Here is a 24,076-nt window from a genome sequence, read left to right as displayed (position 1 = left end):
GAGGGTCTCTGTCCACGGCCAGGGACACAGTGCATAGTGCCTCCTGTCAGGAGATCTCCCCCAGAAGGCAAGTGAATGGCATGTCCTTCTCTAGCTCAAGTTCTAACCCATTCTGCTTCCACCAAGAGGGAAATAGAAGGTAGAATTAAGTAGACAAGAGACACTTCAGAATGTTTTCAAACTTCAGTTTAAACACAAATGTCCAAGCTTATGTGAAGAGAACTGAAAAGCCAACTTGAGGAAGCATTCTCCAAAGAAATGAGTCATGAGGAATTTACAGCACACGAGAAGCAACCCCCTCCCTCGTTATTGGTCACGCTTTACAGAAAGGCAGCTACACTCCCATCCAAACCTACTGTGTTTGTGAATCTGCTCCCTGATGAGCAGAGTCAGGATGGTGCTGGTGGTCCAAAACCTCTTGAGGACCAACCAGAGACTTCCCTTCATGGAACCTTCTAAAGCTTCAAGGAAGATGGTGGTGTAGGGCAGTGAGTGGTTCACGCACTTTGGTGTCATACAAACCTGGGCTGGAATCCTGGCTAATTTTCTTATTCCCAACCCAGGCAACCTGGGGCACAAGTCTCAGCCTTCTGTGTTTAATTCACAGCCTTAGAGAAAGGATTACATGATGCAATTCTTGACGTAGATTAGAGGCCAAGGAGCTGCCCCCTCCATCTAGGAGACTTCTGTGGTCCCAGGATCCTCAATGCCTTTGATTTCCAACACTATCCTAACCCCCTTAGCAGGGCTCTTCATTTTTCCTCACTCCTTCCCATGAAAACTCACCTTTAAAAGGTACCATAGACCTCCTCGGAGAAGCTCTTGAGTGAAAGAGAGCTAGTGAGCTCGTTTGTGCTGTGGCATTCACGACTCTGAGGCCTGTCTCAGTGACCCATCCCAGGGGTCTCTGTTGTTAAATACAGATACGCAGGAACACCCTGAAGTCCTCTTCCCAGATCTGTCCCACCCTGTGATCTCTCTAGTCTTGCCAATCCCCAGCCCTGGGTAGACCTAATCATCCATTTTATCCACTCCTGTTCCCAAACTGTAGAAAATTATAAAAGCCAGCTGACCAGCTCCATTATAAATCTATGTTATTCTGCCTCAGCTGCTCACTAATCCTTTTATTCATCCTTTTTAACTGTCCATCCTGCTCCATATGGTAGCAATTTCAACCCGTCCTACTCTAATCTTCAAATACCCCATCCCCTTCTTTCTGAGCCTCCTACTTCACTGAAAACGTTCTCTCCCTCACCCCCCCCCCCCCCCCCCCCCCCCCCCACGCCACCTTCACCTCAAAGTAACTTCATTGTTTCATCTGCCCCTCCGGCCTCTCTCTAGTCTGCAGGGAGGAGGAATCCCAACTCCTCTCCTGTGCTAATGGTGATCCCTGGGCTTTGGCTTGAAACAGAGAAGGACCCTTGGGGCTCCTGGGCACAAAAGTCTTTCTGTGTCCCCCATTCTTGTTTGCAGGAAATAGGCTTCATTCAGCCTCCATGACCTTCCCTGAGTTCCAAAGGGCGGGTTCAAACAGTTGCTAATCAGGGAAGGGAGGGGATGTGGCGATAAGGGAGGGGCAGTCAAGAAACAATAGTGCAGCCTTGGGGCAGGGTCCTGGCTCCCCATCAAGGGATATCCATAACAATATCTTTGAGCTGTTTTGCAGATACTGCAATCCCCACCAGGTGAAAGAAATTAACTGTAGGCTGCCCACAAGCATGTAGACCCCAGACCAGTTGGAATCAGAAGGTTGATGATGCTGACTCCCACTTACCTCACCACCAACCAATCAGAAGAATGTCCACGAGCTGATCACACCCTCCTCTTTGAACCATTACTATAAAACTCCTCACTACCCCCTCCAGATCTGGACACCGTCTTGAGGGCATTAGCCCGCTGGGGCTCCCTTTGCCTGACAAAGCAGTAAAGCTATTCTTTTCTCCTTCACTCAAAACGCTGTCTCCGAGATTCAATTCAGTACTTGTGTACAGAGGCCGAATTTCAGCTACAGGTTTCCATCCTTCGTGCCTCCTCCTAGATTTTGTCACATTAATAAGCTCCTCACCCTCTCTTGAACGTTCATCTCTCCCCTTTATCCCTTATGGTAAGATGCCTTTTCCACGTGTCCCCACGTCAAGCAACCCTCCTTCCATTCATCAACATCATACACAAATCCCAATCACTACCCATGGCTCTCCATCCCTCATTCACCTCTCAGCTCCCAGGAATCAGGCTTCCACATCAAATACTTCACTGAAAATGCTTTTTCAAACATCTCCAATATCTTTCTAAGAGGAAACACTATGGTCTCATCACAGTCCTCCCCCTACTTGACCCCTCTGGAACCTTCGATGTAGGTATCTTCTCCTAAAACTGTTTTGTTTTTCCTCTGTGCCCTCTGGTCTCCTTTTTCTACTGTTCCTTCTCCATCTCCATTTCACCAGCACCTTTCTCCTCCCAGCCCTCAAATGGAAACATTTCGGACGTCCTCTGCAGGTCTCCTCTTTACCATGCACATCTCTCTCTGCACAATCAGACCTACTCCCTTGGACCTAGCAATTATCACATCAACACAAAATACTCTTAAACCTATCTCACCAGTACTGATCTCACTTCTGAATCTCAGTTCCTTCTGAGATTTCCAATTCCCTACCAAACACAACCCCCCAAATTGCCTGCCTTCATTGCCAGCTCACCAATGCTACAACGATTTTTAGATCAGAAATCACCTTCCCCACCAGGCCTCAAATAATCTCCTCGCCCTGTGTTTCCTCTTCCAACATTTTCCCTTTAATCGTTTTCTTTTCTTACTCTGTTTACACAATTAGGTTCTTCCTTAGTTTACCTGCATAGAACTCCAATTCCCCAAATGACTGAAAGTCATCCCATCGCCAAGTCTGTTGATTTTGTTTTTCCATTTCCATCAGTATGTTTATAATTCTGTCACTGGGACTTTACTGCTGGTGATTCATCTCGAATCTTCACACCTCCACCCCCACCCCACCCCCAAGGATGTACCATCCTCCCTCAATATCTGTGGGGAATTGGTTTCAGGAGCCCCCACAGATATCAAAATCCAGAGATGCTCAGGTCCCTTATGTAAAATGGAGGAATACAGGTGGCGCTCCATATTCACAAGTTTCACATCCACAGACTCAACCAACTATAGTCGAACCTGCGATTGGTTGAATCTGCAGATGCGAAACCAGAGCATACAAAACCCAAGGATACAGAGGACCACCTGTACACATAACACAGCAGTAACTGAGCTGCAGCAATACCCACAAGGAGTGAGATCAACCCACTGGAGAACAACAGCAGAGGCAAGACCGGGTTCATGACGGCCGCCACAGAGCACAGACAGATGCCCCCAGTGTGTCTGGTTACAAACCAGACCCAAGGATCACAAGTCACAAACACATATACTCTTCAATCACTGCCTCAGGTTATTGGAGCTTGAAAGAATAAAGGTTATATTTAAGGGCACTGAATAATGCCTTGTCAAAAGAATAAAGGACACGTGATTTCAGGCAGGGCCACCAAGAAAGAGAATGTTTCTGCCAAGTATTGCGAGCATTCCTAGAAATGAGCACAATTGTCTTATTTGTTTTTCCAGGGCCATGGCTGTGGAAGTAGACACAGTATGCCAGGCGACCCTTCTCATTTGAAAATCCTTGCCTGTTTCTCACCTTGTCATGAAAGAACATCCCTGTCTAAGTCTGGTCGAGGTGGAACCAGCTTACCAGGGAACTCAGATGCAGGACAGAGTGCAGAAGAGATACTTTCTCCAGTCACCTTCAGCTCATTCTAAGGTTCCTGTGATTTATCAAAGCATCGAGCAAGACCAGAACACAGTTCCAAGCTAAGCATGTTTCCCCTACTGGCAATGAACTTGTGAAACAGATGGGAATGGGCGGAGCCCAACAGACGGCCATCAGTCAAGCAAGGCCAGCTTTGCTAACCAATGATTCAGACACATTTGTCATTCCTGCCTTCTACATGCAGGTGCTGCCTCTTAAAAACTCAGAACTGTCTCAGCAACCCAATGTAGAAACATGCAGCCTATTTCCCCTCCTTCCATGTCACATATATCATTTTTCTTCCTCGTTTCACAGTGATTTATAGGGATTGAAGGCGGTGAAGAGTCAGCCATGATTAACTGAAAGAGATACCTCTGAGTCACAGATCATTCACTTCCTCGTTTGGCAATCTGAAAAAGGAATCTCATTGCTTTGTGGTAATTTTAGTACCTTTGAATCTCAGTAATGAATGAGAGTTCCAGAGCTCATCTCTCTGCCTGATGGTGAGTTTAAATCTTGGCAGTTGGTAGGGAAGGAGGGCAGAAGAGAAGTTTTGCAAAGAGCATTTCCTACCAGGCTACGCATCCCGGACAGCCTCACCCTGCACCATGAAGACCCATCTCATTTTATGGACCATCAAAGGCTCTGCAGTACTTCTCAAGTGGTAGGTTCAAGATGACATATTTCGTAACTTACGGAATAAACTACTTGGGAAGTCAACACTCAACATGTTACTTTTCCCAGCTGAGGAAGAGAATAATCTGAATTTTTTTTAATGTTATCAGGAGACTATTCTCCGGGTCATTTTTCAGTCCCCTCAGTTCTGGGGGCGCAGGTAAATCAGATTGATTCAGCTGGATCATCTTTCCCTGCTGCAACAGTAAGGTTAGCAATAAAGTGATTTAAAAAAAACAAAACAGCATATCAGGTGGGAGACACAAAAGGAAAGAGGCACATGAAGCTAGTCTTCAACAATTCGAGCATGAATGATGTAGAGTTGATGGCAGGGCCACACCCTGAAACATTAGGAAAGAAGAAACACTAAAAAGAAGAAGCCAACAACTTTGACCATTTACCATTCTCTCCCTTCATCACTGGAGAGCCACACCAAGGTGAAACTGTCCTATTCTCTTGAAAGGCCTTTAGAACACTATATCCTGGCTTGAGTGGAGGGGTGTGTGTGTGTGTGTGTGTGTGTGTGTGTGTGTGTGTGTGTGTGTGTGTGTGACTTTGTGCTGCAGAGTATCTCCAGTTAAGATGTAGACAAATATAGGAGTCGAATGCTGAAAAATCCGTACAAAAATAAAACCACAAGGGTTCACTCTGCTTGTGAACAGATCCCAGGAGGGCTGGTCATTTTCATTCTTGTCTTCCTCTGGTTGCAGAGCATTTAAACGTAAGATCTCTGTTGCTGGGTAGTTTTTATGTTATATTCTGCTAAAATGTTTCATTAAAAAATTTTCATCTACAATCTCATTTCAAACAATGCAATCTCTGAAGAGACACCATAAAAGCACTTCCATTCAGATTTCATTGGCCAAAGCAGGTCACATGGCCACACCTAACTTCAGAGGGAGCCGGGAAGCACGCTCCTGTCATTATCCATGTAGAAGCAGTTACCGACCGTGAAGATTCTACTTCCAAGTATTTCTCAAAGCAGTCCCTTCCTAGCCAGTGCTCCGATGAGTTGTGAGCTCAGGCCTCTGTGCTTCTCCTCCACACAAAAATGTAACAAAAGCTCCTGACACTATTTCCTGCTGCCAGTCTGGCCCTTCTCCAATACTTTCTGCAAGGAGCTGCCAGAGGGCACATTTGAAAGCATGATGGGAGCCCTCAGTGGAGTCCCTGGAGCTTCCAGGTCCGCATCCAAAGCCCTTAGTGTGGCAGGAAGGTTCTTACTGGTGTGGCTACTGCCCACATCCCTGGCCTCATTCCCACCCCTCCCCCACACTCACTTTGCTGAACCCTTACAATTCTCTCTCATTGCCAAGGTTTACACTTCTGCGCCCTGGCACATGCTACTCCATTGGGCTGAGACACATTCCAATCACTTCTTTTAATAGCTAACTAAATCTGAGCGTTCAAAAATCAACTCAAGAAATTCCTACTCAGGAGACCTTCCCTGACCCCCTAGTCTGACCCAGAAACACTGCTGCCCCCAAAACCCCCTGTGCATGCATGTCTAAGTATGTAGCCTTCATTTTACTTATCTGGTTCCTAGACATGCTTTTAAGCCTCTTGAGGTCAGGAACCAGGATATATATGAAGCACTCCTTAAATGCCAGTTGAATGGATGCATCAGTAAAGTCATGCCAGGCTCTGCACTAGGTCCTAGAGTCTCAAAGGTCAATCACACACACTATGCATGTGACATACATACAGTCTCTGAGACCGTCTCTGGAAGAAAGAGCCAAACCAGCAGGAGAGCTGAAGACGGAGAAAGAAGACAGGCCCAGTTTCCTACCAATTCGGTAAACAAATGTCTCCATTTCCATTCCTTCCCAAGCCCCAGGCACGGGAGCCCTTCCTCTGTAACAAATGATGTTTGCCTTTTCCTTTTTCTTTTCTCTCCACTGAAATCTCCAGTCCTCTGTCCTTCCCTAAGAATCCTGAGAGGCCTCTGGAACAAATGTAGGAACCTAATTTAGGTTAGTCCTTCCGGATAACACATCTGCACCTTAGGACACTTTATCCCAAAAAGCAACAAGCTACTTATGGAAGAAATTCAGACCCCTGGCTAGGGGTTAGTGTCAGGACTGGGCACCACAGCGAGAAGGAAGAACAGAGAATTTTGATCCACTTCTTAAGTCACACACGTAAGTGGTTTCCCTGTCTGATATATAAACAACTCTCATGAGAAAGTGCTGATCGCCCGAACTTACCTACACAGGCGGCAGGTAAGCTCTCTGCCATCAGCCACTAAGGGCGCTGTAGACAGTAAGGAAAAGTGGATCATGCCTTCTTCTTCCCAGGCCGCTAGAGCCTCCCAGAACCTTTGGTCCGACTCCACTAACAAACTCATCAGGAGAGAACTGAGTTGCTCGCTAAGAATTTTCCTATTTATTAAGTATAAAATCGAAAATGAAAATAGTCCATTTGTGTCCTGGTACCAAGAAAATATGACAAGCACACAGAGTGCTTCATAGGCTGCATGCATTATAACATCGCTAGGTAAACAAAGAGACAAGACAGCCAAGCGGTTACCTAATTTTCCAGCTCTGGAGGACCCTGGCCCAGTTACTTAGCTTCTGAGTTTCTCTATCTGTAAAATGGGTATGATAATAGTGCCTACTGTCCTATAACACAAGGTACCTCAATGTCAACATCATCAACATTTGGGCCTGGACAATCCTATGTGGTGAAGGGCTGTCCTGTGCATTGTAGGAAGTTTAGCAGCATCCCTGGCCTCCAACCACTGGATTCCAGCCCCCTCCCTCAGTGATGACAACCAGAATGTTTCCGGATATTACCAAATGTCCCCTGAGAAGGCAAAATCATCCTTGGTTAAGAAACACGGCTGAAGCGAAATAAGCAAATCAATACATACAGTGCTTAGGCCTATTCCTGGCACATAGCAGACGCTCCATAACTTGACCCAGAGGATAACAGAGTCTGGAGACTAGAGAGACAGTTTTCTTCTGTAACGAAGAGGCCTTCACGATTCTTACAGAGCGCTTAATAAAGTTACGCCTTTCTGAATCACCCTCCACTCTTCAAAGGCCTTGGTAACGAATCCACGTGGCGTCGACCACCCGGCAAACCTGTAAGTACTTACATGATCATCTCTCCCACTTCTCTGTTGAACGATACAAGCAATTGGTTGAAAATGTTTATTATCCCCCCTCAGTACTTGAATGCCCGCTCAGCCAAAGACACTGTACACTACAGAGAAGATTCTTATTGGATTTTACAAACAATAAAAAGAACCCATCTGTCCTCACTCCTTTTATCTTTCTTTAAAGTCCATTTTGTTAGAACATCAAAACATTTGGTTTCTCTCCTGATGCAGAGGGAAATGTTGTTGCATCTCATCAACCCTTTGGTGCCCAGGACTCTCCAGACGCTTGGAAATAACCAAAGCGGCCGTCCCACTGACAGACACCTCTAACTGTTAGAAAGTTTATCTTTCTCCCGGGCCTGACTTTCCCTCCTCGTAACCTCTCTGCACATCGTTCAGTCATGTACTAATTGGGTGGTTGCTGCCTGCAAGCGCCACAGCCCTCAAGCCACATACAAATCTTTCGTGACAGAAATCCAGACAGATGAAGGGAATGACGATCCTCACTTTGGTCCTCTCTTCCCTGACTAAAGATGACCAGGTTCAGTTCACAGTTCCTCATAGACAATGATGTCCTGGCCCCTAACCATCTGGGTCCCCCTCCTTCAGATGCACTTTGTCAGTGGACCCCAAAATGAGGCGTCCAAATTGCACCCCACACTCCAGGTGTAATCTGACCAGCAGAAAACCCAGGGGGACTATCATATCACCGATCTACACCCAGTCAACATGAAGTACAGCCCCAGATGGTCAGCACTTTTAGCAGGCAAGGCATCCCACTTTAAGGCAAAGTAGGAATTAGGTCTTTTTCATGCAAATTCAGCAAGTTGACTCCCACCCTACATACTCAAGGTCATAGCACTGAATCTTATTGTCTTGAGCTGGAGCCAGAATGCCAAGACCGCTTTGAATGTTGGTCCTATAAACCATGGTCCAGCTACTTCTTCCTCCCCCAACTTTTCTCAGCAGCCGTTAAGTCCTCTTCAGTGTTGACTGAATAAATCGTGTCTTCGTCTACATCAGGGGTAGGCAAATATATAGCCCGTGGGCCAAATCTGTCCCACTACTTGTTACCATAAAGTTTTATTGGAACACAGCCACACTCATTTGTTTACCTACTGTGTGTGGCTGCTTTCCCACTACAACAGCAAGGTTAAGTAGCTGCAACAGAGGCCATAGGGTCTCAAAAATATTTACTATCTGGCCTTTTACAGGAAAAGTTTACTGATTCCCCAAATTAAGGCCTTGAAATACGCAGAATAGAATCAAGTCAAAGACAGGGTGTTACGGGCCTATGGTTGATTACCAATGATGAATCAGCACATTTAGGAACAATGGTTCACAGTTGTGAAGTCATGTCAACATGTGGTCATCCCCAGGGTCTGTGTAGAACTAAAGATAGGCTCTGCTGGTGGTACCTCCTAATAATCCCATCAAAGTAAGAATGGAATTAATTAGTGAACTGTGGATTCATTAATTCAATGACTGTTCTGCTATGATACAGAAAAATGGGAAAAAGAACAGATGAATTTTGAAGCAGTGACGGGAGGCTGGGGAAAACATCAACTCTAAGAAGCAGCCAGAGACCCAGAACCAAGAGGGGCCACTATCAAGGTGCGTGGATTTGTTCCAATGGTGGTCAAGGCTCCCCATTCATGCTGGCCTGCATTTATTGGGGTTCGGCTTCACTCCAGAGGCATATAACTTGGAAAATTACCATGGTCCCTGCCTGAAACTGTTGTGGGATGGTGCCCCTCACTGTTGCCCCCATAGGCAGGTGATTACTTACTAAACCCAACACTGCATTGGTAGTAAATTCTCACAGCCTTAAATCTAGGCAACCCAGAGCCATTTGTCACCTTTTAAACTCCATGCCCTTTTCTCATTTCCAATTAACAGTCCCCACAGCAGATTCCTAGAACCAGAGCAGTCTAGATTATGCAAGGTAGGCCTAACTGCTCAAGGAAAAAATAATAATATTTGCATTTGAAAACATATACACACTAAAAAGAACCCAATTGCTAACAAATGGTAGGCCTGATACCCTAAGCCTGAAAACCATCTGAGAATGAATCATTTACCAGGGAGAGAGAGAGTATTGCCAAGGTTGAGCTCATGGGCTTTGGTATCTGGCAGACCTGGAATTTAACCTGTTATTTGAGCCCTCCAAGCCTCAATTTCATCTGCAAAATGGAGATAACAGTAATGCTTCCTCACAGGGTCATTGTAAGAATAAATGAAATGACGCATGGAGAGTATATAGTACCTGGTACCTAGTAAGCGTTCAGTAATGTTCGTTATTATTGTTATCATTATCTTTATGTTCATATTAACTAACAAGTACATAATAGGAAATGCTTGACTTTCCAATGATTTCTAAGACAAGGTACCCCTCTTTGAACAAAACCACTGAAATTGCATGCCCCACTTAAATGAGAACACAAGGGCACACAAGTGTTTAGATTTTCCCAAGACAAGAAAACAAGCAATGACGCAGATGTGGAAGGAATGTTTTCAGTTCACTGCCTACCTGTAATACTCTCATAAAAGAAGTCCTTATGTCATTAAACAAGTAATTGCCTTTGTTTTATTACTTTTCCAAATAAAAATCACCCGTGTCGAACATAAGAGCCAGCTGCCCAGCAGTCCCCAAGTCCTCCAGCCTTACTATGTAACCCTTACCTGCAATATTTGTATTAAGATACAGGTTCAACTGCTTAGAAAAAAGAGAGATACGAAAACACTGTGGCTCCAACAAGGTAACAGTCCAGACATAATACAGTGGGTTAGGTGACTCTGCTCCACAAGAACACCCAGGGACCCAGGCTCCTACTGTGTTGTCCTCCATTCTCCTGTGTTCCCTGGGCTAGCAGTATCGGCATCACCCCAGAGCTTGTTAGAAATGCAAATCCTCATGCCCCCACCTCAACCCTACTGAAATCAGAAACTCTAGAAAGGGAGGTCCTGCAATCTCTGCTTTGACAAGCCTTGTAGCCGCTGTCCTTATCTTTGTGGTCAAATGGACTTACTGCTACTTCCATGTTCTAGACCATGGAAGGAGGAAAAGAGGAGATGAGAGATAAATCACTTCCTGTCAAGGGAAATGAAAGGGAAATTACATGCTTTGCACATTCTGTTTGTCTTCCATTGGCAAGATGCATGGTCAAAGGGACACATCTAGTTGCAAAGCACATGTAGTCTCTAGTAGGGTAATCATGTGCCTTGGTGAAGCTAGGCAAGTTCTAGGTTAAAAGCAAGAATAGATGATGGGGGACAATTGGAAGTTTCTGCCACACTACTAGAAGACACGGCTGCAGCCTCCTTGGCCCCAGTCAGTGGGAAACCCAACATCCCCAATATCTCTCAAAAAGGTTGCACTATTTCCTCTGGCTTTGACTTCTTCCACCCCCTAAATAATTATCTTAGTCAAATCAGTCCTCTTAAGGCTATTCTTTTCGTCCTCTTTTAGTCTCTTTCCTTATTTCCCCAAACCCTTACAGAAGAGCTGTTACGTAGAACAGTGATTGTGGAGGATACTGCTGCACAGGGGATAACTTCAAATCAAAGACACCCTTCTTCCAAAGCTCCCCTTGACCATTCCTCCCAGAACCTCTCCCTGGTCAGCTTTCTTGCTTTCCTCTATCTCTGAGCTTCTCGTCCCCTCATTTCTCAGCTGTCCGTGGGAACTTAACATTGCTCCAGCTTCTGATAAAGAGAAATTCTCATCCCTCTTAGTCTCTAACTCAGCCAGTAGGGGCAGAAAGGCAGAGGGATTAGGATAATCCCCTCACACCTAAAGAAGATAACAGTAAGTTTTCCTAAAGGCTAATCCCACCCTGACAGGAATTCTGCTATCAGGTTGGAAACAATACGTATTTTTTTCTCCACCCAAAAATACATTACGGTGCCACCCTGCAGGGCAGTTCACCTCTGAAACACATTAAGTGTTTTCCCAGCAGTGGTTCTGTTGCACTACCATGTAATTTTAAGTCAATCAAATCAAAGGGACTTAGGAGAAGGGATTTGAAATAAGCAGTATTTATTTGTTCCACGTGTTTAATTTTCATGCTTTAAACTGGGCTCTTCAAGATTAAATTTTACTCTGAAACGGCACAGATTTACTGAAGCCTTGTTTCTAGACAGTTATTTCCTCCCTTCCTATCAATGGTCTCTTTCACTTAATTACCAAAGGGAAGAAATGTTTAGTTAATTAAAATCTTTAAATAAAAGAAGTATAGGGTTAAAAAGTTGAAACAGTACAAGGAAGTATAAAATCAAAAGGCAATATCTCCCTCCCTACTCTGTTTCTCCCCAAAGGTTAGTTGTTAACAACTGAATGTGCTTCCTTTCAGGAGAAAACAAAAATGTGCATACTATAATGATTATGGCTAAGCATTTATTGGAAGTTTACTCCGTGCTAGGCACTGTACTAAGCGTTTCACATGTAAGCATGTAACCCTCATGACAACCCTATGATGGAGCCCAGATGGTACAGATGAGGAAACTGAGGCACAGGGAGACTTGGGCAACTCGCCCACGGTCACACGTCAAGCAGTGGAGGTGAGAATCAGCCCAGGCAGGCGGACTCCAGAGCCCAGTCTCTAAAGCACCACACTCAGTGGGATGTGGACTCCACAGGGACCACACATTTCTCTAAGTAAAGCCATTGAGATACTCCCTCCCCGAACCCCAGTGCAGTGGCTCAAGGGATGTTCTCTCGCCCCGCTGTGCGTAGCATTTCTAACTTATTTCCCATCCAAGTTTTAAACAAGAGAAAAATATTTTTTTGGCCGCACCACACAGCTTGCAGGATCTCAGTTCCCCGGCCAGGGATTGAACCCAGGCCCCGGCAGTGAAAGCACCGAGTCTTAACCACGGTACTGCCAGGGAATTCCCTAAAACTGTATTTTTAAAAGAAAATTACAAAATAGAGAGACCACTGTGGAAAAAGAGATCAGACCCAAGGAGCAACCAAGTGCTGGTTTCCTTTCCCTTTCCCCATGTCCTCCCTCCTTAGGAAATACTGAGGTGAGCATCTCTGGGATTACAGATGGCAGCCAGAGGGACCGGAATGGGGTTCTTCCAACCAGAAGTGAAGGTAGGGGGAGGGGTATCTCCCAGGATGGTTCCATCTGAGAAGAGTTTGCTCCACAGGGGGTGGCAGAAAGAGGGTTTGGATTGAGCAATGCCAAAGAAAATGGCACTAGACAGAATTAAACAGGCAAGGATTTTATTCAGGACTCTTGCAGCAAGAGGGGAGAGAAGCTGAACAAAAGGCAAGGCAGGAGGGTTATTAAGTGCCGGGGGAGCTCGTGTAAAAGTACTAGAGGGAGTTAGCAGGGAGGTTGATCAATGTGAACAGGCCGTCTGCGTTTGCTAATTGGTGCTTGTGGCAGTTAGACTCCTACCTGCCCACATAGACTGGGAGATACGACCACCAAGTTTCCTGATGATTCATTTCAAAGGGGTGGCTCCCAGGTCCTTGAAGAAGGCATTCCTGGATTATAACCCTGGCAAGAGGCTGGGAGAAGATTTACCTCTCCAAGGGGCAGAGAAAGAATTTACAATTGAAAGTTTTCTAAAGTAAGTACTCTAAGAAAAGGAGGTCAGAGGTCTGGAGTCAGGAAGAAGCCCTGTTGCAGGATTGACAAGTGCAGCCAAGCTGAGTGGAACCGGTAGGCCATCTGGCTCTTTCCAACTGTCAGGGCACTCTGCACACTCTGCAGACAAGGCCCTGAAGCCAGGTCTGCTACCACTTTGTCCCCAGCGCAGCAGTTCAGAACTGATTTTTCCATTGTGAAAATAGCCCCCGTTTTTGGAAAGTGATTTCGTTCCCCATCAGTTTTGGCTTTCTTCCTTCTCCTTTGGCATCTAAACTGTTAAGATTTTGAAAATCGCTTCACTTAAATCGAATTGAATAGGGAGGCTTTCTTAATCAGGTCTCAGCACTGCACCGACTTAGCTGACTTTGCATTTCGAAAAAGCTGCCCAGCTTCCTGCAGAGGCACGATAGTGACCATTGAAACACAGCTGTTGCAAGCAGGCTTTCTTCTGCTGAATGCCGGGCAGCTTGGACCTGAATGGCTTAGGTACAGTTCTACTCAGACAAGACTCTCCAGTGGGAGACCGTTAGCGAGGGAGATGCTCAGACACTGTCAATAGCAATTCATGCAGAAACGAGAAGAAATTCTATTTAAATAAAATTAGTAGTAGCACAGCTCACAGCCTTGACTGTAGACTGTGCCTGTCTCTTAACTCAGGAAAAGAAACAGACGTCCCTCCTTGAAGCCTCGTCAAGGGAGACTCTGTCGAGGCTTATTTCCCGCCCCTTCTGCTGGGATGTGAAGGCGTTCTCCCACGGCTCCACTGTCATCCAAGCCTCTCTCTCCTCTTCATCAGAAAGCTCAGCCTTTACACCAGGACAGGAGACTCATTTAAAACCCAAAGCCTGCAGCTGCTTCCCCACCCCCATCACCTGCCTGGAATGAGAGAAAACCTGCACAAGTGACAAAGGCCGTTCCTGTTCATCCCACAGCAAGCTCATTCTAGAATTCACAGTAATGGAGTTGCTTTGCAGAGTGATCGAAAGATTCTGCCCTGAGGTCTGTGTCTTCCTCGTTTCTCCTTAACTGCAAAATTGATCCTTTTGTATCTCAGAAGCACCACCCAGGAGTCCTAAAATCAGGGATCCAGGGAGTCCCAGAGGTGGTCCCTTTGGGGAGCCCCGCCCCAGGAACCCCGGGAGATTCTTTGGTCAATTTAGGCAGGATACGAACCAAATAGAGAGACCTTTCCCATTTCATGGACAGTGGCAGAACAAGGGCCATAACAATGCAGGTTGTGATCTCCAAGGTGGGTTCCACAGCCCCTTTCTCCTCCTGAGTTAAACTGTGAGGTGAGATTCACATCCACAGAGTAAAGGGGGAAAGAGCTGTCACTCAGTGAGCAGCTCAGAACCAGACAGAGACAAGGGAGCATGTGGCCCCATCTGATGGAGCCTAGTCTACCCGGAGACGAAATAAAATCATCAACCTGCAAAACTGCCCTCAAGACCTGTGCTGCCAGCCATCTAGTTTCCTCTAAAGCCCGCTTTGTTTTTTCAGGAAAAGACTTTCTTAACTGAAACAGATACGCTGTTACTCTGGGTTTGGTTTGGTCTTTTAATGTTTTTAAGGTTGTGTTGTTTTTATCAAACACCATTCGACTAGCGTCCCTGTGTGCCTGCTGTTTTGTGATCAAGCCTCAGAGACTGTTGAGAGTTTTAGATAAGATCAGAGATCTTATTTTTAAATAACTATTTTCAAACTTATCTGAAAGGATCTTCTAAATTGGCCAAATGAAATATCAGGAATTGTTAGGCAAAACTGAGACGAGAACATTTTAAACAGGGGTAGGAAACCCTCCTGCCCACAGTATCTCAAAGGGCAAGGCCTGAAGCTCCCACATGCCTGGATTAGCAAGAAGAAGTCCAGCCCATCTCCTCACCATCGCCTTTACAGATCCACGGTTCACACCATTAAAATAATAACCAACATAGAACCATGAAATGGAAGGTACTTACCCCAGAAACCTGGGGGCAAGGAAAGTGGTTTCAATTCACATTCAATTTGGCTCTGAGCTTCCTGGAAAACAGGTGAAAAGGAAAGCATCATAAGCTACATGGCTGATTTATCTACTCACTAGTATAAGCTCTAATGGGGTCCAAATTCATCTTTCTGGTTTTACAGGTAAAGAAACTTGGGCACAGAGAACATAGGAGTTTTGCACAAGTTTACAGACCTGAGCTTAGTCTGAACTTGAACCCCAGTCAACTGAGCCTTTCTGAATTCCTGTGCCCTTTGGAGCCCCTGGCGTTTCCCTCCAGCCCTCAAATACAGTTCTTCCCTGAATCTGGACAGAAGCAAGACACACAGAGGCCAGGGAAGGCTTTGGCAACAGCAGGATTCATACTTATGGGTCACTGGGTCCTTAAGCTGGATTTTGCATATGATTATGCAGGTACACATGTACTGACACCTTTCAAAGGTTCCTAGGAGGCACAGGATGGAGAAAACTGTGTTCTTCCACTACTGAGCTGTTTGAACTTGGCAAAGAGTGACAGGGAAGGAAACTAACACTTTACAGCCGGCCAGCTGAGCTAGGAGCATCTGCACGTATTCATCGCTTTTAGTACACCTGAATAGCTTGCAAGTTGAGGGGAATGAGGCTCAGGTGAGAACTAAATAGCTTGGCCAAGGTTGGTAACTATTAAGTTGCAAGATCAAAATTTAAAACTCAAGTTTGTGTGACTCTAAAGCACAGGCTCTCCCCATAAATCAATATTGGCTCCAAATCCTACACTGTATCTTTCTTCATTTACAAAATCAGGAGGTTGCATGAATGTTCATTAAGAAAAGACATATATCACATGCACATATACCTATGTGTATACTACAAAGGAAGGACCTTAAAGAAATACCCCAAAGGGTTAACAGTGGGTTTTCTCTGAGGTGGGGAATGAGCATAGCAGAGAGAGAGTGAAGAGGGGCGTATATAAAACTTGATTCTTTTATAATTAGAATGTATTCATATATCACATAGATTAAATAAAATAAAATAGTGCAATTAAAAAACAATAAAAGGGATTGAACCAAATAATTCCGGAAGTCCTTTCTGGCTATAACCACTGTACATTTCTCCTAAAGGAGATGCAGGTTCAGCAGCTTCCTGAAAACCCACTTCACCTAAAAATGACGGTGGTTTTTACTAACAATGTGGAGCAATTGCGCCACCCAGTGGTCAAACTAAAAATTACAAATTACCTTTCCCATTAACAGGAACTAGGCAGGTCTTGGGTTCAGTAGTCAGCCTTGAGGAAAAAAATAGTTCCTTTTTTATTTAGCAATGATAAGTAACTAAGTTAATTTGATAAAATCAATTTTATCTATGGAAAATTTCTTTTTTATTTCCCCAAGCCAACGAACACTGTGTTCTCTCTTATCCCCCAGTTCACATTTTTCATTTTCAGGTTCATAGACTCACACAGTGTCATAGCCAGAATGAAACTTAGGTACCCATGCAACCTGCCTACATCGTTTTACAAAGAAGGAAATCTGTCTCTGGGCTGAGAACCCCTCTTTTCATCAACAATACACTTCCACCATCAATACCACTTCAAGTCCAGAGCTGGCTTAAGAGACAAGTCAAACCAAGCAGCATCCGAGGTAATAATCTATCCCCAGAATGCATCCTTGGGTACATACTGGATTAACATGAATTAAAGAAATGAGGTGGAGAAAGTATGCATAGAGGGAACCTACCTCAACCTAATAAAGGCCATATATGACAAAGCTACAGCCAACATTGTTCTCAATGGTGAAAAACTGAAACCATTTCCTCTAAGACAGGAACAAGACAAGGTTGCCCACTCTCACCACTATTATTCAACATAGTTTGGGAAGTTTTAGCCACAGCAATCAGAGAAGAAAAAGAAATAAAAGGAATCCAAATCGGAAAAGAAGTAAAACTGTCACTGTTTACAGGTGCCATGATACTATACATAGAGAATCCTAAACATGCTACCAGAAAACTACTAGAGCTAATCAATGAATTAGGTAGAGTAGCACGATACAAAATTAATGCACAGAAATCTCTTGCATTGTTATACACTAATAATGAAAAATCTGAAAGAGAAATTAAGGAAACACTCCCATTTACAATTGCAATAAAAAGAATCAAATACCTAGGAATAAACCTCCCTAGGGAGAAAAAAGACCTGTATGCAGAAAACTATAAGACACTGATGAAAGAAATTAAAGAGGATACAAACAGATGGAGAGATATACCATGTTCTTGGATTGGAAGAACCAACATTGTGAAAATGACTATACTACCCAAAGCAATCTACAGATTCAATGCAATCCTTATCAAACTACCAATGGCATTTTTCACAGAACTAGAACAAAAAATTGCACAATTTGTATGGAAACACAAAAGAACCCGAATAGCCAAAGCAATCTTGAGAAAGAAAAACGGAGCTGGAGGAATCAGGCTCCCTGACTTCAGACTATACTAAAAAGCAGCAGTAATCAAGACAGTATGGTACTGGCACAAAAACAGAAATATAGATCAATGGAACAGGATAGAAAGCCCAGAGATAAACCTACACACATATGGTCACCTTATCTTTGATAAAGGAGGCAAGACTATACAGTGGAGGAAAGACAGCCTCTTCAATAACTCATGCTAGGAAAACCGGACAGCTACATGTAACAGAATGAAATTAGAACACTCCCTAACACCATACACAAAAATAAAATCAAAATGGATTAAAAACCTAAATATAAGGCCAGATACTATCAAACTCTTAGAGGAAAACGTAGGCAGAACACTCTATAACATAAATCACAGCAAGATCCTTTTTGCTCCACCTCCTAGAGAAATGGAAATAAAAATAAACAAATGGGACCTAATGAAACTTCAAAGCTTTTGCACAGCAAAGGAAACCATAAATAAGACAAAAAGACAACCCTCAGAATGGGAGAAAACATTTGCAAATGAAGCAACTGACAAAGGATTAATCTCCAAAATTTACAAGCAGCTCATGCAGCTCAATATCAAAAAAACAAACAACCCAATCCAAACATGGGCAGAAGACCTAAATAGACATTTCTCCAAAGAAGATATACAGATTGCCAACAAACACATGAAAGGATGCTCAACATCACTAATCATTAGAGAAATGCAAATCCAAACTACAATGAGGTATCACCTCACACCAGTCAGAATGGCCATCATCAAAAAATCTACAAACAATAAATGCTGGAGAGGGTGTGGAGAAAAGGGAACCCTCTTGCACTGCTGGTGGGAATGTAAATTGATACAGCCACTATGGACAACAGTATGGAGGTTCCTTAAAAAACTACAAATAGAACTACCATATGACCCAGCAATCCCACTACTGGGCATATACCCTGAGAAAACCATAATTCAAAAAGAGTCATGTACCACAATGTTCATTGCAGCTCTATTTACAATAGCCAGGACATGGAAGCAACCTAAGTGTCCGTCATCAGATGAATGGATAAAGAAGATGTGGCACATATATACAATGGAATATTACTCAGCCATAAAAAGAAACGAAATTGAGATATTTGTAGTGAGGTGGATGGACCTAAGGTCTGTCACACAGAGTGAAGTAAGTCAGAAAGAGAAAAACAAATACCGTATGCTAACACATATATATGGAATCTAAGAAAAAAAAAAAAAAAGGTCATGAAGACCCTAGGGGCAAGACGGGAATAAAGACACAGACCTACTAGAGAATGGACTTGAGGATATGGGGAGGGGGAAGGGTAAGCTGTGACAAAGTGAGAGAGAGGCATGGACATATATACACTACCAAACGTAAAATAGGTAGCTAGTGGGAAGCAGCCGCATAGCACAGGGAGATCAGCTCAGTGCTTTGTGACCACTTGGAGGGGTGGGATAGGGAGGGTGGGAGGGAGGGAGACACAAGAGGGAAGAGATATGGGGATATATGTATATGTATAACTGATTCACTTTGTTATAAAGCAAAAACTAACACACCATTGTAAAGCAATTATACTCCAATAAAGATGTTAAAAAAAAAGAATATATTGTACAGCACAGGGATTATAGCCAATTTTTTACAGTTCAATAAAGTATAATCTATAAAAAAAAAGAAAGAGAAAAACAAATACCGTATGCTAACACATATATATGGAATCTAAAAATAAAAATGGTTCTGAAGAACCTAGGGGCAGACACAGATGTAGAGAATGGGCTTGAGGACACAGGGAGAGGGAAGGGTAAGCTGGGACTAAGTGAGAGAATAATACTGACATATATACACTACCAAATGTAAAATAGATAGCTAGTGGGAAGCTGCTGCATAGCACTCGGAGATCAGCTCGGTGCTTTGCGACCACCTAGAGGGGTGGGATAAGGAGGGTTGGAGGGAGATGCAAGAGGGAGGCGATATGGGGATATAGGTATATGTATAGCTGATTGACTTTGTTATACAGCAGAAACTAACAAGACATTGTAAAGCAATTATACTCCAATAAAGATGTTAAAAAAAGAAAAAGAAAAAGAAAGTAGGTGGACTACTGAATGGGAGAAAACATTTGCAAATGATACGACTGATAAGGGGTTAATATCCAGCATATATAAACAGCTCATACAGCCCAACATCAAAAAAACCAAACAGGGACTTCCCTGGTGGCGCCGTGGTTAAGAATCTGCCTGTAAATGCAGGGGACACGGGTTCAATCCCTGGTCCAGGAAGATCCCACATACTGCGGGGCAACTAAGCCCATGCACCACAACTACTGACCCTGCGCTCTAGAGCCTGCAAGCCACAACTACTGAGCCCGTGTGCCACAACTACTGAAGCCCGAGCACCTAGAGCCCGTGCACCACAACGAAGAGTAGCCCCCACTCACCACAACTAGAGAAAGGCTGCGCACAGCAACAAAGACCCAACGCAGCCAAAAATTTTAAAAATAAATTTATTTTAAAAAAAAAACCTGATTAAAAACGCCAGAGAACTGAATAGACATTTTTCCAACAAAGACACACAGATGGCCAACAGGCACATGAAAAGACGTTCAGCATGTCTAATCATCAGGGAAATGCAAATCAAAACCACAATGAGGTATCACCTCACACCGGTCAGAATGGCCATCATCAAAAAGAACACAAATAACACATGTTGGCAAGGATGTGGAGAAAAGGGAACCTTCCTACACTGTTGGTGGGAATGTAAATTGGTGGAGCCACTGTGGAAAACAGTATGAAGCTTTCTCAAAAAGCTAAACATAGAACTACCATATGACCCAGCAATTCCACTCCTAATTCAAAATGATACATGCACCCCAATGTTCATAGCAGCATTATTTACAATAGCCAAGATATGGAAGCAACCTAAGTGTCCATAAACAGATGAATGGACAAAGAAAATGTGGTATATATATATAGAATGGAATACTACTCAGCCATAAGAAAGAACAAAATCTTGCCATTTGCAGCAACATGGATGGACTTGGAGGACATTATGCTAAGTGAAATAAGTCAGACAGAGAAAGACAAATACTGTACATCACTTATATGTGAAATCTAAAACCTACAACAAACTAGAATATAACAAAAAAGCAGTAGACTTACAGATATAGAAGACAAACTAGTAGTTACCAGAGGGGAGAGGGAAAGGGGATAGGGGATCAATAGCTACAATCTATTAGGTATAAAATAAGCCACAAGGATATACTGTACAACACAGGAAATATAGCAAATATTTTATAACAACTATAAATGGAGTATAACCTTTAAAAATTGTGAATCACTATATTGTTCACCTGTAACATATTATACATCAACTATACTTCAATTTAAAAAAATACATTTTTTAAAATTGTGATTATAAAAACAAGAAACGGAACTTCCCTGACAGTCCAGTGGTTAAGACTTTGCCTTCCAATGCAGGGGGTGCGGTTTCGATCCCTGGTCAGGGAGCTAAGAGCCCACATGCCTCGTGGCCAAAAAAACAAAATATAAAAAACAGAAGCAATGTTGCAACAGATTCAATAAAGACTAAAAAAAAAACGAAGAAGAAGAAAGAAAGAAGGAAAGGAGGTGGATAAAGATAAATAACTTCCCAATAATTATGTGCAGAAAAAAATTATAACTCCTAGATAACTCCAAATAAGTTTTTTAAAAGTCACCAAATGATTGGCCTGTCTGGGACACCCATAACAGTGTCCTGTCAGATCCCCTGCAGTGTGTACTGGTCTTCTGCTTGTGGGAGGAGAAGCCGGGTACTACATATTTATTTTACACGCAAATACATATACTCCTACAAACACACACACACACACACACACACACCCCTGTGACAAATATGTGGGCTAATCACTGAGCTTCAGTTCATCCATCTATGAAATGGAGGTGACATCACCAATCCCACAGAGTCATTTTAAGGATTAAAGGGGATCATGCATTTACAGTGCTCAGCACAGTGCCCGGCATAGAGTTAAGTACTCCATAAATGATGTTAGTGGCGGTGTTGCTGCTGCTTCATTAATGTTAAATTAAGGCCAAAGAAAGACAGCGTTGGGCCCTGCAGGGTCTGGAGTGCATCATCTCTGACATGTCAGGCAGAGGTCAGGCAGCCAGCTGTCACACGAGTTATGGAAGAGAGTCCTTTGTTAGATGGGAGGTTGAATCTCATGGATTCTGATGTCCCTTTTAACTCTGCCTCTGTGACTTTGCCTTTCTACGGTTTAACACACACGTAGGGTCATCAGGTCTTGGGTCTTCCAATCCCACCCCACCTTAACTGTGTCTGCCAAAAAACAACACACCTGCACATCAACATAAGGTAAGACTATACGGCGAGATCTAATATCTGGGCACAGAAAAGGACCCCCCCTTGTTTTTTAATCATTTACTACAGTGCCTAATATCTACTTAATAAGTGTTTCTTGATGAAATATTTCTAGCATGCTTGCTTTCTTTCTTCTCTACTTAATGAAAGCATCGCCTTTTCCTTGCCACTTATAACAGTGAGTTTGGGCATGACATTTAGTACCTCTCCCGCCCTATAAAAAGGAGGCATGACTTCTAATCATATTCTTATTAAAATTAAAGTCCTCTATTACCAACTAATGCTGAATGCGTTGTCACACAGGGGTTTTTAATCTTTTGTATGGTGGGATGCCTACGTCAGTCACTAACGCCTATAAATGCACAAATAAACTACATTGTATCACAAAGGGACCAATTACATTGGAACACAGTCCCATCCATGGATCCCCAAGGCCCATGAATGCCAGGCAAGAACCCATGAAAAAAGACCCAGTAAATGATACACTTTCCGAAGACACAGATTGTGATGAATGTGCTAACCACTGATAACCACTGAATCGCCCTTGGTCTCCAGCTCCCCATCTTTGCAAGCAGGTCATTATCAGCCCTATGCTGTCCTCTGATGCAGAGAAGACAAATTCCTCAAGTTAGCTACTTCTTGCCTGTTTTTCCATTCTCTGCTGCAGGAAAGAATGTTCATACAAGACATTAGAAGTTCTTTTCTGTTTGGCTCCCTGAGCTTGCGTTACTAGGGCCATCATGGTGGGATGCACAGAACAATGGCTATGAAATGAGCCGGCACAGATTTTGAATCCCACTTCTGGCCTGGTGTACGTCACTGAGTGCTTCTTCCTCTGAGGCACAGGAATAAGGACTGTTGTATTACAGGAATGGTGTAAGTAGAGTGTCTGGCACAGAGCCTAGCGGATGGTTACTGTTCCACAGATGCTGATTTACTTCTTCCATACAAGTAGTTGAAACAAGTAATGTGCTGGTTATTTCCCATTTACTCTTTCAAATCCGCTCCCTACCTTTCTTCAACTGCCTCTTTGCTACAGGAGGTTAAGTATACACTGCAACAATGCGTCCCCTTGCCCTCTGGCTTCACTTAGATCCAGACATTGAGAAGCACCATTTGGGTACTGGAAGCAAAGAAGAAAATAAAATCAGATTTTAAAATCATCTAGCTCCCTCCCTACTGAGTCAGCCGAGCTGGGTGTGCACCTCTAACAAAGGCAGCTCTCTCCATAAACCGTCCTCTCTGGGCTCCCATAACCACTCCCTCCCTTACTCCTCGGGCCTAGGGATAGAATGACTCCTAGGCTCCTAGCCCTAGGGTGATGCCCCATCCATTACTGATCTCCCTTAATCCTGCCCACACCATTACAAATAGTGCTTAAGGTCTCCTCAATTACCCCATTGGTATAGCATGTTTCCTACTGGAACCCTAAATGACATAGACAATTGCTGGCAGAATGAGGAAGACACCTAGAGCAGTCTGTAAGGTGTGTGTCAAATCATTCAGACACAATCACACACACACACACACACACACACACACACACATTCTAGCTTGGTATTTATTGTATTGGATGTGCCCTGGATGACACATCCATCCTTTTCCTTGTTCTGTTAAGAATGGCCCTTTTTATAGTGGAAAAAAAAAGAAGAATGGGGATCATTCTGAGATGTACAGAAATATTGAAACACTATATTGTGTACCAGGAACTATTGTAGGTCAATTATACTTCAAAAACAAACAAACTCATAGAAAAAGAGATCAGGTTTGTGGTAACCAGAGGTAAGGGAGGAGGGAGAGGGGGATTTGGATGAAGGTAGTCCAAAGGTACAAACTTCCAGTTATAAGATAAATAAGTAATAGAGATGTAATGTATGACATGATAAATACTATTAACACTGCTGTGTTATATATGAAAATTGTTAACTAAATCCTAAGAGTTCTCTTCAAAAATTTTTTTCTTTTTCTTTTGTAGTTATATGAGATGATGTATGTTCACTAAACTTACTGTGGTGATCGTTTCATGATGTATGTAATTCAAATCATTATGCTGTACACCTTAAACATATACAGTGCTGTATGTCAATTATATTTCAATAAAACTGAAAGGGA

General features: G+C 43.5%; 1 long non-coding RNA gene across 4 annotated transcripts in view; it reads right to left on the bottom strand.

Moving 5' to 3' along the window:
• Window positions 1–24,076, bottom strand: part of LOC113623809 (uncharacterized) — a 576,501-nt gene that overhangs the window by 515,402 nt on the left and 37,023 nt on the right. For all 4 annotated transcript variants that reach the window (XR_003434080.1, XR_003434081.1, XR_003434079.1 and 1 more), the window contains one exon: window positions 15,140–15,200. This is a non-coding gene — a long non-coding RNA (uncharacterized LOC113623809). The remainder of the gene's footprint in view (window positions 1–15,139; window positions 15,201–24,076) is intronic.

This window comes from Aethalodelphis obliquidens, unplaced genomic scaffold, assembly GCF_003676395.1.
Source record: "Aethalodelphis obliquidens isolate GAN/ISIS:26980383/991018 unplaced genomic scaffold, ASM367639v1 scaffold12, whole genome shotgun sequence".
Lineage (NCBI taxonomy): Eukaryota > Metazoa > Chordata > Mammalia > Artiodactyla > Delphinidae > Aethalodelphis > Aethalodelphis obliquidens.
This window is presented reverse-complemented; position numbering and strand designations above follow the sequence as displayed.